At 39.1% G+C, this 19,720-nt stretch overlaps 1 long non-coding RNA gene across 1 annotated transcript in view; it reads right to left on the bottom strand.

Moving 5' to 3' along the window:
• LOC106967969 (uncharacterized) overlaps nt 1-19,720 on the bottom strand; it is a 49,854-nt gene that overhangs the window by 22,768 nt on the left and 7,366 nt on the right. Inside the window, exon 2 of the long non-coding RNA XR_003412998.2 lies at nt 11,587-11,684. This is a non-coding gene — a long non-coding RNA (uncharacterized LOC106967969). The remainder of the gene's footprint in view (nt 1-11,586; nt 11,685-19,720) is intronic.

Here is a 19,720-nt window from a genome sequence, read left to right as displayed (position 1 = left end):
GATGCTTAACCAACTGAGCCACCCAGGCACCCCAGAACATGGTAATTTTTGAGCCAAGGAGCAACATGATCTGACCTTTCAAAAAAAATTATTGTGGCTGCTACATTGAAAAAAACAAACAGAAAACCCATAGGTAGCCAAAGGAAGAAACAAGAAAGGTGGCAGAAAAGGGGCTCAGTTGGTTAAATGTCTAACTTCGGCTCAGGTCATGATCTTGCAGTTTGTGAGTTTGAGCCTCTCGTTGGGCTCTGTGCTGACAGCTCAGAGCCTGGAGCCTGCTTCAGATTCTGTGTGTCTCTCTCTGTTCCTCCCTTGCTCACACTCTGTCTTGCTATCTCCCTCTGAAAAATAAAGAATTTAAAAAAATAAAAAAATAAAAAGGAAATGTGGTGGAATGATCTAGATAAGATATAATAGTAGCTTGGACCACTTGGGTAGTAGCTATGCCGATGATGAGAAATGATAAGAATCTGATTTCTGAATCTACAAAGTTGCTGACAAACGTGAGGTACAAAAGAAAGAGAGAGTCAAGGACAACTCAAAGATTTCTTGCCTGAGCAAGCAGACGGATGAGATCATTTAATGAGATGGGGAAGAATGCAAATAGCAATTTGGGGAGGACTTACTAGTAAGATCAGAATTCTGTTTGAGAATATTAGATTTGCTTAACTGACTAAGCCACCCAGGGACCCTAAGAATATTAGATTTGAAGTACCTATTATGATTCTGCACCCAATATTGACGTGTGGACTCTTTCCAAACAATTCTCTACACCAGCTGGGTACCTATGATTTAACTCATTTCTGACACTATCTACCTGATAATTGTGTCAGATCCCACAGGACTCAGTCCTACAAGACTGCCCTTCCCCTACTTCAGATGGCAGTGCCAGTCCAGGTTGTCACTTGTGTTTCTAACCAAATGACTATAGGTTGGAGACTCCAACAGCCCCACTCCTTGGGTCTATTAACGTGCTGGAGTGACTCACATGACTTAGAGAACCATCTACTTACTAGATCACCAGCTTATTATGAAAGGATATATAGCTCAGGAGCAGCCAGATGGAAGAGATGCATAGGACAAGGTATATGGGAGAGGACATGGAGTTTCTGTGTCCTCTTCAGGAGTGTCCTCGAATATCCATGAGTTCACAAACCTGGGGTCTCTCTGACCCTGACCTTCTGGGTTTTTATGAAGGCTTCAATTCTGTAGGCACGATTGATTAAATCACTGGCTATCAATTCAACTTCTAGCCTCTCTTCCTCAGAGGTCAGGAGGGTGGGGCTGAAAATTCCAACCATCCAATCACCAGGTGGGTTCCCCTTACACGAAGCCCCCATTCTTAGGTGTTTTCAAAAGTACCCTCATTAACATAAACGTAGGTGTGGTTGTGAGATGTTACTCTTACTACTCAGGAAATTCCAATGGTTTTGAGAGCTCTATGCCAGAAATGAGATGAAGACCCAATATATATTTCTTATAAATCAAAATATCACACCTATGTATACCCAGTCTATAGGAGAAATATTCAGCCAAGAGACATAAATTTGGGAGTTGTAAGAATATATAATTTAGAGCCATGAGGTGAAGAATCTTCTAGGAACTGACAGTAAACTGAAAATGGGAGATACAAAGATTAAGTCCTGTGATACTTGAGTGTTCAGAGCAACTACTCTTAAATTATGGTTTGTGGCTCCATGGGGTTCTTTGAAATCTTTTCATGGAGGCCTGGAGGTCAGAACTGTTTTTGTAGTAGTACACAAACATTATTTGTCTTTCTTTTTTTATATACTATATTAACAATTGCATTGAAAATACAAAAACAATGGCGGGTGAACCTGCAGCCACTTTAGCACAAATCAAGACACTGTCATCAAACTCTATTAGAAAACATTGTACTTTTCATCTTTGTTCTTGTATTTAAAATAAAGGTGCAGTTTCATTGAAACATGTTCTTGAGGACAGGGTAAACATTATTCACTGGTTCTCAATGCTTCGGTACCTATTTATTTAACATTCTGTCCATCAACATGGAAAGTCCTTTTAAAGAACTTTCAGTACAAGCCAAAGAACTGTGCTTGTCTTAAGAAAAGACACTTGTGCCATTGTTTGAATTGCAAGTCAAACTAACTGATATTTTTCATGGAACACAATTTTTACTTGAAAAAAAAAAATGACTAACAGAGGCGCCTGGCTGGCTGAGTCAGTACAGTATGTGATTCTTGATCTCAGGGTCATGAGTTCAAGCCCCACATTGGGTGTAGAGATTACTTTAAAAAATAAAATCTTCTAAAAAAAAAACTGACTGGGGCACCTGGGTGGCGCAGTCGGTTAAGCTTCCGACTTCAGCCAGGTCACGATCTCGCGGTCTGGGAGTTCGAGCCCCGCGTCGGACTCTGGGCTGATGGCTCGGAGCCTGGAGCCTGTTTCCGATTCTGTGTCTCCCTCTCTCTCTGCCCCTCCCCTGTTCATGCTCTGTCTCTCTCTGTCCCAAAAATAAATAAGAACGTTGAAAAAATAAAAAAAATAAAAAATAAAAAAATAATAAAAAATAAAAAAAAATAAAAAAAAAACTAACAGAAAAGATTATGGTTTTATATAGACTTGGATTTTTAGCAGACATTTTCTTGAAAATGAACCAAGTGACCTTGCCACTTCAAGGAAAATAAACGGATGGCATTTGTTGCCAGTGATAAAATTTAAGCATTCGAGCAAAACTTAGACTTTTGGAAGACATATATCTACCAAGCTTGATAGGTTCCCAATACTTGTTCGATGAGGTGGGTTGTAATAATAACAAATATGATTTTTTGATATCATATAATGAGATGTGTAAACATTTGGAAGATCTGCATAATTAAGGGAAACAATATTTTCTCTTTTTTTTAAGATTTTATTTTTTTAAGTACTCTCAATACCCACCATGGTTCTTGAACTCATGACCCTGTGATCAAGAGTCACATGCTCTTCTTATTTTTTTTTTTAATGTTTATTTATTTTTGAGCGTTAGAGAAAGAGTGCGAGCAGGGGAGGGGCAGAGAGAGAGGGAGACACAGAATCCAAAGCAGCCTCCAGGCTCTGAGCTGTCAGCACAGAGCCGACTTGGGGCTCCAAGTCACAAACTGCAAGATCATGACCTGAGCCAAAGTCAGAGGCTTAACTGGTTGAGCCATCCAGGCGCCCCAGGAATCACATGCTCTTCTGACTGAGCCAGCCAGGCACTCTAGGGAAATATTATTTTCCAAATGACCAATTTATAACATTAGCAAATCATGCATCTAAAAGAGCCATTCCAAGTGCAAGATAGATGAATAGATTTTAATGTAAGTTTAAAAAGTTCATTGGTAAGATTTCAGATTACACTTTACAACTAATCTTCAAGAAACCACTTCTTGGAATTGAGATGTGGGATCAAAGGAAAATGTCCCGAATTATCTGAAAAGGCTATTAAAATATTCCTTCCTTTTCCAAACACATATCTGGTGAGGTCAGATTTTCTTCATATGCTTCAATGAAAATAACCTATTACATTAGGTTGAATGAAAAGCAGAAATGAGGATCCAGCTGTTCTCTATTTCACCAGACCGGGAGTGGACAATTTTTTTTTCTATAAAAGTCCTGATACCTAATATTTTAGGATTTGCAGGCCACACAATCTCTGCCACAAATGTGCAACTCTTCCACTGTAGTGAGAAAGCTTTCATAAACAATACAGAAGTAAACGAATAAAGGGGAGCCTGGGTGGCTTAAGCGTCCAACGTCTGCTCAGGTCACGATCTCACAGTTCATGAATTTGAGCCCTGCATCGGGCTCTGTGTTGACAGCTCAGAGACTGGAGCCTGCTTTAGATTCTGTGTCTCCCTCTCTCTCTCTCTCTCTCTCTGCCCCTCTCCCGTTCATGCTGTCTCTCTCAAAAATAAAATAAACATTAAAAAAAAAAAAAAAGAAGTGAATATGTATGGCTGTGTTCTAGTAATAGGCAGTGGGCTGAATTTGGCCAATAGGCTGTACTTTGTGCATCCTTAGGCCTCTGAACTGGACATTAAAGAGATTTTTAAAAATGTAAAAACAATGTCAGTCTTCTCACTAATTTGTTTTGGAAAATACAGTTTTCTTTCTCATAAAAATGGTATTTCTATTAACATGTAATTGGTGTATAATTATTATTTTCAAATGAATCAATAGATAATTCTTTTTTTTCAATATACGAAGTTTATTGTCAAATTGGTTTCCATACAACACCCAGTGCTCATCCCAAAAGGTGCCCTCCTCAATACCCATCACCCACCCTCCCCACCCTCCCATCCCCCATCAACCCTCAGTTTGTTCTCAGTTTTTAAGAGTCTCTTATGCTTTGGCATAGATAATTCTTGTAAAAGTCTCAATTTTCATTTCCAGAAGAGTAAATATTGATAGATACAGGCCACATAACAAAAGCTCTTTGAGGTTCTCAATAATTTTTAAGGTAGTGTAAAGGTGGTCCTGGGACTAAAAAGTTTGAGAACTACTGGTTTAAAAGTTGGGGGCATGAGAAGGAACCAGCAAATGAGACAAGGGGACCAGCTCATGAGAAAGTAGGCAAATTAGAAATGTGACCCCCCGGAAGCCAAGTCAAGAAATTCTTTCAGGGAAGAGAGTGTGAGGTTAGCTATGTCCGTTGATAATTATCTTGTCAAATGTTAATGATGAGAAACCAATAGACAGGGAAATGTTAGGCTTCAAGGGAGAGGAGAACTAATCATTTGCCATAGGACACTGGAGAAGAGGAAGGTGACAGTATCCAGAGCACTGGTTGAAGATTTTGCTGTAAATGAGTGGAAAGGGGGTGCCTGGGTGGCTCAGTCGGTTAAGCGTCTGACTCTTGATTTTTGTTCCAGTCATGGTCTCTAGTTCGTGAGTTCGGGCCTCATGTTGGGTTCTGCGCTGATGGTGTGGAGCCTGCTTGGGATCCTCTCTCTCTGCCCCTCTCCCTCGCTTGTTCTCTCTCTCTCTCAAAATAAATAAACTTAATAAGTAAATAAATAAATAGTTCCACTTCTACTGAAACACGAGGTAGTAAATAAAGGATGAGGACAACTGCAGCCAAATTTGTAGGTGCAGAAGCAGGAAACTGAGGGAGTACCAATCTGATGGCTTCTATTTTCACTTAAAAGTAGGAGGTGAGGCATCTGTTGGGATGAGGGGGTGAAATGTTTGGAGGCTTAGAGGAGTGAAAAAATGAAAGGCTGAAGAAAAGAGAGCTGACTAGGGAAATTTGAAGGAAATCTACGTAATGTTGATTTTCCAGGTGGGGTTTAGGATCATGAATATATTGTCCAATGCACCAATCTGTACAATGGTTGTTGGCTCTTCTCTAGCAAATATTTAATAGTTCAGGTATTAGTACATGTTAGTACACAGATAACAGAGACAACAGACCTGCTGGACAGAGACAGTACATATTTTAGGATTTGTGGGCCATATGGTCTCTATCATAACTATTCAACTCAGCCTTTGTAGTGTGAAATCAGCCACAGACAATATGTAAATGAATGTGCCTGACTGTATTCCAATAAAACTTTATTTATGGACACTAAAATTTGAATTTAATGCAATTTCTTGTGTGTCATAAAATATTCTTACTTTGAATTTTTTAACTAGTTAAAAATGTAAAAGTAATTATCAGCTTGTGAGTCACACAAAAACAAGCAGCAGGTAGATTTGGTCTGCAGTGTCCATAGTTTGTGAACCTCTGCTCTAGACCATAGCAGGTTAGAAAAAGTTGCACCCTCAGGGAAGGACTACCCCAAGACCTTGAATAGAGCTTGGGTTGGTTTCTATTTGTTCCTTTTGTAGGGTGCTCTTGTGTAATATACAATATGGATCTCTTTATGTGATGGTCCTTGCAGTTAGTCTGTTGGGTGATATAACAAAAGGAAACAAAATATGGGCATTGAGGATACTGGTACAAAATGCACCACTGCAGTATAAACTGGATAGAAATAGAAATGAAGGTGGAAAGGAGCTGATAGACACCTAATCCAGGGGGTCAAGGACAGTTAAGTCTTTTTTTTTTTTAATTTTTTTTTTAACATTTTATTTATTTTTGAGACAGGGAGAGACAGAGCATGAACAGGGGAGGGTGAGAGAGAGGGAGGCACAGAATCCGAAACAGGCTCCAGGCTCTGAACTGTCAGCACAGAGCCTGACACGGGGCTTGAACTCACGGACAGCGAGATCATGACCTGAGCCAAAGTCGACTGAGCAACCCAGGCGCCCCAAGGACAGTTAAGTCTTAATGAGCTCAAGGAACTGATTGATAACAGAAGTGACTAAGGGAAGAATCGGAAGGAAGATCAAAGTCTTGGAGTGGTATGTTGGCATGTAAGATTTTAAGAATGAAAGAGCTCCATGTTGATAACAGGGTATGGACAGCTCACCCAGGGGTCAAAGTCTTTGATGAGAAAGAGGAAATTGACCAAGTTGTCAATAAGTGATAGTATCAACAAAGGTTAGAGGTTGAGGTCATGAATCATAAAGGAACAGTGAGAGTGAAAATGCAATGACCTGAAAATGGTTCGGGGACAAAGGGAAGATCCATCAATTGCTCTATCACATGGCTGACACTCCCTGGTTATCTCCCTTTCAAAAAGTAGCTTCTAACCTGTTGCTCCTATACCCCAAAGAATTAGGTCCTTCAAGAACCTTTTCTTTCTTGCCATAGAACTGATCTGGCAGGAAGACAATCATGAAGAACCTTAGAGGCTAACAGATGAAGGAGCAGAAAATTTTTGCTTCATTATATTCACACTTTCCAATTGCCTACTGAAATCTCCAGTTAAATGTATTAGAGTCTTCTTAAGCTCACTATGTCCAAAATAGAACTTAATTTCCTCCCTGACACACTCTACCATTTCCCCCATCTAAATGTTTTGCTTCCCCTTGAGTACACTCTCATACAAGGACCAACCCTTCCTGCCACAATTCCCTTCATAGCTATCCTTAATCCATCCGTCTTTACAGCCACTGTTACTCCTTGGCTTCAGGCTTTCATCATCTCTCACTTGGATTATTATAACATCCTTTCAATAATCTCCGTAATAACCCTAGGATTATTTACAATTTTCATAAGCTATTTCATGTTGTTTTGCATTAATTTTGACTTTTATTTAAAAAAAATTTTTTTAACATTTATTTATTTTTGAGACAGAGAGAGACAGAGCATGAACGAGGGAGGGTCAGAGAGAAAGGGAGACACAGAATCTGAAACAGGCTCCAGGCTCTGAGCCATCAGCACAGAGCCTGACACGGGGCTTGAACTCACAAACCGCGAGATCATGACCTGAGCCGAAGTCGGACACTTAACGGACTGAGCCACCCAGGCGCCCCAATTTTGACTTTTAAAAAATATTGCTTTGGGGCACCTGGCTGGTTCAGTCAGTAAAGCATGCATGCAACTCTTGATCTTGGGGTCGTGAGTGTGAGCCCCACTTTGGATGTACATTTTACTTAAAAAAATAAAATCTTAAAAAATATATTGCAATAAAATATCATTTATCTTGTGTACTGAGTCTTTTAGTGCCTTCTTAAATTGTGCCTACAAAGCAAGTGCTTCATTCATTTCACCCTTGTCCCAGCCTTACTACTTCTGTCTTGTCTCTTGCAATCTGCTTTCCATTCAGCAGACAGTCAACTAAAATACATATGTAGTCATGCCACATTTCTGTTTAAAATTCTTCAATGGATCCCTCTCAGTTTAATTCAACAAGACTTAATGGTCTCTGCTTACTATTTTAGCCTCTTTTGTAGATTTCTTCTTCCTTTATTTATCATTACCATGACTACCATTATGCGTGAGCACAGAATGAACACATTGTTTTTAGAACTTTACATATATTATCTCATCTTATATGATAAGGTGGGGTAACTACTATTACTCTATTTATATATCATTTCATAGGCAAAGACACTTAACTATGAGTTTCTATAATTCCCTTCATCTAGGTCTCTTTTAGGCTTTTCCACATGTTTCCACTGCCTGGAAGACTCTTCGGTTTTCTTCTCTGGTTACTTCCTGTGGTAGGCTGAATAATGCCCCATTCTGCCACAAGGACATCCATATATGCCAAGGAATATATGTGCTAAACAGAAGTAGGAAAGGTCAAGGAACAGATTCTTCCCCAGAGCATCCAGAAAGAATACAATCCTGTGACTCCTTGACTTTGGACTTCTAATGTCCAGAACTGCAAGAAAGTAAATTTGTGCTGTTTTTTTTTTAAATTGATATATAATTGACATATAACATGTTAGTTTCAGGTGTACAACATAATTATTTGATATTTGTATGTCTTGTAAAATGATCACCTTAAGTTTTTTTTTAATGTTTATTTATTTTGAGAGAGAGAGAGAGTAAGTGGGGAAAGGCAGAGAGAGAGAGAGAGAGAGAGAGAGAGAGAGAGAGAGAGAGAGAGAATCCCAAGCAGGCTCCATGCTGTCAGCACAGAACCCCATGCTAGGCTTGATCTCACAAATCTCGAAATCATGACCTGAGTCAAAATCAAGAGTCAGAAGTCTTAACGGACAGAGCCACCCAGGGCTCCACAATAAGTTTAATTAACATCCATCACCATACATTGTTACGTTTCTTTTTTCTTGTGATGAGAACTCTCTTAACAACTTTCAAATATACAATACGGTATTTTTTTTTTTAACATCTTTATTTTATTTTCAGAGAGAGACAGAGTGCGAGTAGGGGGAGGTGCAGAGAGAGAGGGAGACACAGAATCTGAAGCAGGCTCCAGGCTCTGAGCTGTCAGCACAGAGCTTGACGTGGGGCTCAAACTCACAACAAACCATGAGATCATGACCTGAACTGAAGTAAGACACTCAACAGACTGAGCCACCCAGGCTTCCCTACAACATGGTATTATTAAGTATAGTCACCATGCTGTACAAATGTGTGTTGTCTTAAGCCACTAAGTTCATGGCAATTTGTTACCACAGCGATAGGAAACACTTCCTCAGGGAAGCCTTTTTTTTTGATCTCCCCAAACTGGATTAACCACTCCTCCTTAATGTTTGCTCAATTCCCTGTCCTTACCTTTCCCACAGCACTTGCCTTGCTGCACTGCATTTCCCTGTTTGAAGCCCATCTCTACTGCAAAGCTGTGTGTTGCTCCAACAGGGATCACATTATTCCTCTTCTTCCCCAGAGCCTAACTTAAAGATACTGCTGAGCTGCAGCTCAGTAGGTATTTGTTGGATGAATGAACCCTCAAAAAGGGTTAAGATTATGTATTTATAATAAATCACGTGGAGTGACTAGTATGTTTTAAATGCAACTGAATTGGTCTTCCTAGCAAGAACAATAAAAAAAATCAATGCACAGAGCGGACTTTTTCCTAAGTGCCCCATGAACATCAAAGTAAAGTGGTTACCTTGACAACAAGGAGAAATCTGCTTTCCTTAGAGAAATGAAGTAGCAAAGCAAGAGAGAGTGAAATAATTAAGAAATTTTGAGGTTTAACAGGGACGTCTAAGTTTTTTACATAATGAGACATATGCTTCGACATGACATGTGTGCCAGCTACCGTAAGTTTTTGTTCATGACAATAGTGAATTAAATGTGACTGTACTGGGCTTGCTACTATTGGATATGATTCCAACATGAGTCAGGGCCACATGAAATTTTATTTATTATTTTCCTTCTGTTGTAAATCTTTGGTGTGCTCTAGTTTCACAATGTAATTTTATTTTATTTCTTTATTTTTTAAATTTTAATTTAATTTTTTTTAATTTTTATTTTTTTAATGTTTATTTTTAAGAGAGAGAGAGAGAGAGAGATAGAGTGCAAGCAGAAGATGGGCAGAGAGAGAGGGAGACACAGAATCTAAAGCAGGCTCCAGGCTCTGAGCTGTCAGCACAGAGCCTGATGCGAGGCTCGAACTCACAAGCTGTGAGATCATGACCTGAGCTGAAGTCGGACACTCAACCACCTGAGCCACCCAAGCGCCCCAAATTTTTAATTTTATTTTAAGTAGGCTCTAGACCCAATGTGGGGCTTGAACTCACAACCTTGAGATTAAGAGTCACATGCTCTACTGACTGAGCCAGCCAGGCGCCCCGCACAATGTAATTTTAATATGCTGATTATGAAAAACAGAGGTCTCTCAGAATTGTGGGGGGTCCTTACAGGGTCACCTGAGTTTCTCATCTTCTACCTCCCCAACTGTTCAGAAGTCTGGTATTGCAAGGCTGAAGTCAAAGAGTTAGCTGGACAAGTTTTTGTCTGGAGACTCTAAGGAAAAATTAACTTCCAAGTTCTCCAGAGCAGTTGGCAGAATTCAGTTCCTTGTAGTTGTAGGAGTAAAGTCCCATTTACTTGCTGGCTGTCACTAGGACCTGCTCTAAGCAACTAAAGGCTGCTGTTAGGTCTTTTCCCATGGCCACCATTGTTACTTCACAATATGGTATGTTTGCTTTCTTCCAGGCCAGCCAGACTTTGCCTTCTGCAACCAGCCAGAAAAAACTCCCTACTTTTAAAGAGTTCATGTATTTGGGTCAGGCCTACCTAGATAATCTCCACATCTCAAGGTCACCTCTGCCACATAAGAACATAATCACAAGAGGAAAAGTCATCATATACACAGTCCTACGAATAGCATACACAACATACGGGTGAAAAATTTGGTGCCATTTTAGAATTCTGCCCGCCCCAGCACTACACATCAAAGTTGATCAGAATGGGAGTGTATTTTGAAAACAAATAAATAAACAAAAACACCTAAGATTTTTCTCAGTACTTTTCCTTATATTCCCACAGAGAACCACTCCTTTAATGGCACTGAATTTGAACAACTCACAATTACATAATTAATTTCATTCAGTGTGATTAATATAACTAATCCAATTCTTCCTGCATGACTCTTAACTTCAATTGATTACACAATTAGCTTGCACAGGCTACCCTGCTGGCCAATGAATTCACATGAGCTAGCTAATCCATAAGACAACAAAACATTCTTTTGGAGAGCTAACAATATCAGCTGGTGGTTATGTTATTATGCTAGAGTTTTACAGGGTGCTACTATTAGGGGAAACTAGGTAAATGGTACATGAGACTCTTCTTTTACTTCTTATAACTGTATGTGAATCTACAAGTTTCATCTCAAACTGAAATTTCAAAGTAAAACAATCCGGTTTTTAGTGTGGTGTCAAATTATAGATGCCACATATCAGACTATCTGGTTTTGCTCTTTCCAGAATAAAAAAGTATGACCAGAGATAGGACTGGAAGGTTGAAAAGTAGGAAGTTGGGTTTGGAATTCCCTAAGTGAGGAATCTGATAAGAGCTCAATGAATGATGAGCAAAAAGCTCCAGACAGGCTTTTTCCCAGCTGAAGTAGCAATTTCTAGATTTTACCAAGTGGGTAAATCAGCTATTCATATTCTGGAGTTTGTGCATTGTTCAGAAGATTAGAAATCCAAAGCTTTTGCTAAGTTTTTGTTCTATTATTCAGAGAAGCAGATATTTTAAGCAACAACACTGTGTTGTGACCACTTAACAGAGGAAGAAATTTAAAAAAGAAGTCTCAAGGAGCGAGTTACCTATTTTCTTCTAGACACCATTTCTGTGATTCCAGTCACCATCACCATGTGACAAGGAAGGCCCATCAGTATTTTCCTCTGTGTGGATAGGTTGTACCCTGGCAAGGTAGGAAGAGAGCTGAAATGAGCCTTTGATTCAGTCAATTATGATTTCGACGACAAAAAGTATTTTAAAATAACTATTAAACTTAAATTTTAGATTGTTACATAATGAAACATCACATAAAAGTACTATATTCTGTGATCAACTTTGTTCTCTAATTTATTTTTTCTATTTGACCCCAAGCAAAAATTTTCCAGGCAACTTTCCAATGCTGTCTACCAGCTATTTTTTCCTTACATCTTAGTTATTAAAACTTCATGGTTTGCTACTCTAAGTCTGTAATAATTGAGGAAGTGGACTAAGGTGTCCTCATTCTGCTAATCCCTGCTTGTTTTTCACAAAATTACTAATCTTCAGGGAACATCTCAAACCATTATTTTTATTTCTGAGTCAGAAAACCAAAAAGTGGAGAAAGTTGTGGATAACAAGTGCTCTTGGAACATTAGACAATCTTTTATCTGGAAAGAGATGGATTTGATACACTGTCATTAAAAGTTCAGGGTGCCCCAAAGGTAGGATTATTTGATTCTCAATATACAACTTTTAAAAACTAAGACAAGGTTGACAGAAAAAAGTATAAAGGGTGTTTTTGTCTTTGTAGCTTACTCTGTGTCACGAGAATATTTGTATTTATGCAACACATCAGTTAAAGGATGCCCACCTTTCGTGGCCCTAAATATAAAAAACAAAACATTTTAGTTTGATGTCATTTGAGCCATCAAGGTCACTTTACATGGAAAGAAGTGACTAGTTCATGACGATGGGTCCTGACCATGGGTGTACTTTTCAAACTTTGGAAACAATAAAGGCAATACATTTCAGCAGAAGATAGTTTTTGCCCAATTGGAATGCTTCTTGAGTCTACCATGTTAGAGTCAATCTATCCTGCCATAGGATGGCAGGCAATGCAGAAGAGCCTGAGACCAGACAGCCAGTGCCGAACTGACAGATTTATAAGAGCACATTCCAGTGTAACCATCCTATATGCAGTCACATGAGTGGGCCCAGCAAAACCTATAGAAGTAAGGTAGACAGCCTGGGTCAGAGGACCCAGAAAGGGTCCTGCAGAACCAGCCAAGAATAGAAATCAAACTTGAGCCAGGAGCAAGTGAAAGAGTTTACTGAATAGCTTAAGTGTTTGAGTATAGCAGACAAGTTTATGGGAGATTTGGAAAGGAAGGGAGAGTGAGTCTCTTCGTTGTGTGATGTTAGGGGTTTGTATCAGAAAGAGGTCCAGGTTATGTATTCCTTCAGGAATTCACAGTCGGGTCTGATCAAAGCAAATGACAGGTGAACAATCGGTGTTACTTCATAAATTATTGCAGGTAGGGGATATTGATATCAGCATCGGTGGAAGTTTGTTCAAAGCTAATGTCCTGGGGGTGCCTGGGTGGCTCAGTCGGTTAAGCATCCGACTTCATCTCAGGTCACGATCTCGCGGTTTGTGAGTACGAGCCCCGCGTCAGCCTTTGGGCTGACGGCTCAGAGCCTGGAGCCTGCTTCCGATTCTGTGTCTCCCTCTCTCTCTCTCTGCCCCTCCCCCGTTCATGTTCTGTCTCTCTCTGTCTCAAAAATAAATAAACGTTAAAAAAAAAAAAAAAAAAACCACAAAGCTAATGTCCTGGAACACATTTGGAATCCGGTTCTTCTTAGATGTTATCAGGTGTTTGGGGGCCTAAGATGAAATTCGGAGAATCATTAACTTTCTTCCCCTCAAATTGGGAACATAGCTTCTTTGGTTGATTCAGATGCAAGGTGAAATATAGAACATGAAGAAATGAGGCCCAGCAGAAAACCAGCAAAGATGGAGCCTTTCTAAACATGAAGTTGTGGGGCACTTGGGTGGCTTAGTGGGTCTAGCATCTGACGCTTGATTTCAGCTAAGGCCAGGGGGGTCGAGGGATCTCTCCCTCTACCCTTTTCCCCCACTCACGTGCTCTCTCTCTAACATAAAAAAAAAAAAAAAAAAAAAAGTGAAAAAATAAATAAAAATGAAGACATTTTAGTTTTCCTTCTCAGAACCATCCAATCAACTCACAAAACTGTGAGCATAATGAATCTTGTCATATCACCAAGTTTTGGGGTGGTCAAAGCAGATTAAAATGGTTCAGGAAGACTTCACAGAACCCGACATGGACAAAACTACACTTATTTTTCTTGACTTCCAGACTTCACTTTTTCTAGTAATGATGCCACCATGCCATCATTTCTTTTACTCTGTTTTGAAACAGAGGTATGTTTTTTTTCATTTCTTTCTTTCCCTGATATATAGTGTCTAATTCTCATCAATTCTTCCTTAAGAATTTCCTTCTCACCTCTTTTCTATTATATTTAGCAGACAACTATATGGGAGATTTGGAGAGGAAATATGTTTATTTCCAAATATGTTTATTTATTTATTTTGAGAGAAAGAGAGTGTGTGTGCATGTGAGTGGGGCAGGGGCAGAGAGAGAGGCAGAAAGAATCCTAAGCAGGCTCCACACTGTCAGCCCAGAGCCTGACACAGGGTCTCCACCTCTCAAACCATGAGATCATGACCTGAGCCAAAACCAAGAGTTGGGTGCTCAACTGACTGAACCACCCAGGCGTCCCTCATGCCAATTTAATGACTGAAGTACAGCACTGATTTTTTTTTTTTTTTAAGTTTATTTATTTTGAGAGAGAGAGAGAGAAAGAGCACAAGTGGGGGAGGGTCAGAGAGAAGTAAAGACAGAATCTCAAGCAGGCTCTGCAACCTCAGTGCAGAGGCCATGCGGGGCTTGGACTCACAAACTGCAAGAGCATGACCTGAATCAGATGCTTAACTGACTGTGCCACCCAGGTGCTCCCAGCAGGGATTTTTTTCTTGCTTTCAGTCTTCAGCAGTTCAATTTATGAGGTCCTGAATCCTCATGTAATTTATTGTAGCAAAATATTGTTCCAATTAGGCTTCTTTCCACCAGAAAAAAATCCTTAAATGGCTTCTTTTGACTACACAAGAATGTTCTTTATCTTCAGCCTTATCTATTGAATCACCTCCTTCCCAATTCTGATTGCTACATATATTTCCAGGTATATCCTATCTTTCTCCCAAGTTATCATCTTTCTCCAAAAAATCCCAACTCCAGCCAAACTAGCCTGATCATACTTTCTAGACTATGCCATAAGCATTCTTTAACATTTTTGCTGTTGATTTTTTTCTCAAACGACTTTCCACTTATCTAGAAATGTCCCATTCAAATTTTACCTTCTATATGAGGCTTCTTCTCTAATTATTCCCGAATTATTTTTTCGAACTCCTTTAATAATTTATTGTCCAAACCATTCAGTTAATACCCACTATGGTCATTTATTACAGTTACATTTATTTTGTATGAATGTTTTATCTACACACCTGAATTGCAGCCTTCTGGAGATCAAGGTCTACATTTTATGCCTTATATAAAGTGTTATTAGCAATGTAATGCCCCCAATTTCGAATCCGAGAGACCACCAAGGAACCGATACCGATGCAAATGCACGAGGGTTTATTTACAAACTCCAGCTTGGGCCCAAGTATACCCGACTCAGCGGAGCAGGGACTTGGACCCCTAGGTTAAAAGGCATAGCAGTTTTATAGGGGCCAGTGGCCAATGAGATTGTAACACACACAGAAAGTTGCATAGTCATGTCAGTCCACACGCAGGTGGCCAATTGAATTACAATTTACCCTATAGTAACTGTTTGAACTAGCCTATCACTCTGGTCAGAATTGGCGCGCAAGTTTGGCAGGCAAAAGGTGGGGTTTACATTCTTTGGCAGTTAGGGGTTCCGCATTCCTATTTGAGCCGGTTTCCAGTAAGGGTGTGCTCAGCGGCTTGACCAGGGTGGGGGAGTGTCTTAGGTCACGTGGGGGTTATACATCAGATGGTGGGTGTAGCATAAAATGGAGTTAGTCTTGCTCTGCTTGTCCAGGGTTAGGGGATTTTTGTTAAATTCCTTGGGTCCCACAGTAAATATTGATATTGAAAGAGGCAGTGAGATTTGAGTAGGTAGGGAGAGAAGGTGCATTCTAGAGGAAAAGCAGTAACAAGTGAGAATATGTATGGTTTATTCCGGAAATGGGAAAAATAATATCAAATAAAGGGTCACTTCAATTACTTAACAACAACAACAACAACAACAACAACAACAACAACAGCACTCAGCTATCCATTCTTCATCTCGCTTGCTTTTCTCCAAGGCACAGTGATGTTCATTTATGCCTCAGGGCTTTTACACTGCTGTGGAAAATATGATCACAGAAATAGAATTTTAAAAATACTTTGTTGTTTGCAAAAACTGTGTTACAGGAAAAAGAAAAGAAAAGAAAAAAACTGTGTTACAGGAAGGAAAGAGGGGGGAATGTTTACTGACCAGAGGCAAATTATCACCATTCGCCAGTTCCAGGGTCAATTTTACACCTAAATTCTCCTCCCCATCCCCCAGTTGCCTAGTGGTTAGCAGGAGAGGAAATGCCTCAAAACATCCAGCAGGGTGGGGGAAGGGAGAGCCCTGTAGTCAAAAGTTCCTAAGAGCTCTTTGAAAGGGGTGCTGTTTGCATATATTTAAAAGGGCCACACAGCTGGTCAACTAAAACACTGAGGAACTACCATTTACCTGAGATCTTAAATTTCTCCAACAACTGACAGGTAGTGCTTTCTTCATTCAACAAGTTCATTTATCCAACAAATATTCTCTGAATGTCCACTATAAGAGGCATTGTTCTGGGGGAATACACGCTTTATAACAAACAATAAACAAAAATTATATACAGAAGAGTTGAAAACAATTTTTACCATCTTTATAATATAAAAAAATATATAATTTTATTTTGTGTGCTCTGAACAACAGCTTCAATTACATAAACCAAAAAGAAAAAAAGCCTGGCAAACCTATAATGAAAATAAATCAGTCTATAAACATAATAGTTTATCATGGAGAAGCTAATTTCTTTATTGTCCCTTTTCTTCCTACATCTTGGTATTGTTCTTCTCTTCCTATTTTCAGGACATCATTGTCCAGAGAGTTATTGTCAAGTCATTCAATTTAAAACTGTCTCCCTATCATTGTTTTCTATCATCCTTTACAGTCTATGTACTTGCCCAAAGTTATAGTATTCATTTACTTGTTTATCAGTTTTTCCTCTACTAAAATGTGTTCTTTGAGGGCAGGGATATAACCTTTCTAATTCATCATGATATCTGGTTCCCTGAACAGTTCCTGCCACAGAAAAATGTTGCTGAATAAATGAATAACTAAACAATAATTAACAATTGTTGGATACTTCTGTGTACTAGGAATGTTGAATGCATTATCTTAGTTCTCCCTAGAATCCTTTATTTTACCGGAACGGTGAGTAAATCTCACAGTTAGTAAATGACAGAGTCAAGATTTGAATCAGGGATGTTATCTCCTCATGAGTCCTTGGCATTTCATTGGACTTGGGAATCCACCAGAGCCTCTTCTTACATTTGTATATACATATATGCATCTATGTATACATTTTTTAAATACCTTCTTTTTTGTTAATGTATACTTATTTATTTTGAGAGAGACTGGGAGAGTTTGAGCTAGGAGAGACAGAGAGAGAGAACAGAATCCCAAGCAGGCTCCATACTCAGAGCTGCCTGATGCAGGGCTCTATCCCACGACCACGGGATCATGACCTGAGCCAAAATCAAGAGTTGGTTGCTTAACCAACTGAGCCATCCAGGTATCCCATGTCTTAACGCATATATATTTCAAGTAGGCTCTATGCCCAACATGGGGCTTGAACTCATGATCCTGAGATAGAGAGTTGCGGGCTCTATTGAATGACCCAGAACGGTACCCCAGGGGTATGTAATTGTGTTATTTCAATTAAAATATACTGAAATGCTTATTGGGCATAATGTGTCAGAGATGCAATGGTGAGGCTGAAATGGAAGGTACCTGACTTCATGGAGCTTATATATTATGGCAGAAGACATTAGCTACTTGCATAATTAATTATCTAGTTACCATTATTTTAGTATCAGAAAGGATAACTTAAGGTACATAACAGGAGAAGCTGACCTAGTCTGGGAATTCAGGAAAAGTTTATATGAGGAAGCAACATTTGGGTTTCTACTCATCTTTCAGATTTCAACCCAAATGTCATGAGTATTCCAGATAGTAAAGTGAGTACAATGCCCCATGGTAGAAGAACTTTTAAAATAAAGCTTTTATTATTATATGGATCTCTGAAATATAAAGAGTTAAAATTTCTATAAGACTGTTATTATGCCTGAGAAATGTATATTTATAAATATTTATTTATATATTTACTAAACAATAAATATTTATTTATTAAAATTTAGTAAAAATTAAAGCACTAAAATTTAAAATTTAGTCAAAATTTAGTCAAAATTAAAGCATCTAATGAAAATTGAAATGTTTCCAATTGTTTCCAAAATGTTCCTGCAGTTGATTTATTTACATAAGGATCTACCCAGGAGTCATAGACAACACTTGGTTGAATTATGTCTTAAATTCTTTAAAATATATAACTTTCACCACCTTTTTTTGCCTTGCAATATATTTGTATAAGAAACTTGGTCTTTTGTTCTATAGAATTGCCCATGTTTTGGATTTTCTGGGTTGCATCCCCATGGTGTTGTTTAACATGTTTGTCTGTATTTTCTGTAAAACTGGTAATTAGAGACTTGATCAGATTCAGGCTCAATTTTTTTCTTTCTTTCTTTCTTTTTTCTTTCTTTTTTGGCAGGACTACTTCATTGGTGCTGGGTACGTCTTACTGTATCAAAGCAGAAGACATATAAGCCTGGGGTACGTGGGTGACTCAGTTGGTTAAGTGTCTGACTTAGGCTCAGGTCATGATCTCATGGTTTGTGGCTTCGAGCCCACATCAGACTCTCTGATGTGACCATGGAGCTGGCTTCGGAGCCTCTGTCCCTTTCTCTCTGCCCCTTCCCTACTCACACTCTCTCTCAAAAAGAAATAAACATTTAAAAAAATAAATAGAAATAAAAATAATATATGTAAGTACAATTACTTTGTATTATTATTCCTCCCCTTTCTTAGATAAAAGACACTTGTTTTTCTCCCCTCTTCTTTTTAACATTTGTTTAACGTTTATTTATTTTTGAGACAGAGAGAGAGAGAGAGCATGAACAGGGGAGGGGCAGAGAGAGAGGGAGACACAGAATCTGAAACAGGCTCCAGGCTCTGAGCTGGCAGCACAGAGCCCGACGTGGGGCTCGAACTCACGGACCGCGAGATCATGACCTGAGCCCAAGTCGGTCGCTTAACCGACTGAGCCACCCAGGCGCCCCTCCCCTCTTCTTTTTAAAGCTTAGCTGGTATATTCTGATGATTACTCTATAATAGTATATAGATATTATTTTTATTTTACAGTTGTATATTATTTAAGTATGCAAAATAACATACTTTATTCAACCAGTCTTTTTATGATGGGCATATGTGTTGTTCTTTGTCTTTTGCCATCTCAAAGAATGCTGCCATTAATAGCCTGTACACTCAACTTTTTGAGCTTTGTTAGTGTTTCTCTGGGATAGAGTCCCCCCCTTTTTTTTTAAGTTTATTTATTTATTTTGAGAGAGAGAGTGAAAGTAAGTGGGGGAGGGAGGGACAAAGACAGAGGGAGAGAGAAAATCCCAAGCAGGCTCTGCCCCGTTAGCCCAGAGCCTGACACGAGGCTCAGTCTCATGTACTGCCAGATCAGGACCTGGGCCAAAATCAAGAGTTGGATGCTTAACCAGCTGAGTTACCCAGGTGCCCCTGGAGTAGATTCCTAAAAGTAGCATTATTGGGTTAAACACAAATCCATACATAACTGTACTGAAATTTGCCAAATTCTCTTCCATATAGGTTATGTAATTTTGCATTCCCACTAGCAGTATATGATAGAATCTATTTCCCCACAGCCTTTCTAACAAAGTATATTGTCAAACTTTTGGATTATGCCCTTTCTGGTATGCAAGAAATAACAACTCCTTATGTTATAAATTTGCATCCTTATTATGAGAATTC

The sequence above is a fragment of the Acinonyx jubatus genome, chromosome B4 (genome assembly GCF_027475565.1).
Source record: "Acinonyx jubatus isolate Ajub_Pintada_27869175 chromosome B4, VMU_Ajub_asm_v1.0, whole genome shotgun sequence".
Taxonomy (NCBI): domain Eukaryota; kingdom Metazoa; phylum Chordata; class Mammalia; order Carnivora; family Felidae; genus Acinonyx; species Acinonyx jubatus.
This window is presented reverse-complemented; position numbering and strand designations above follow the sequence as displayed.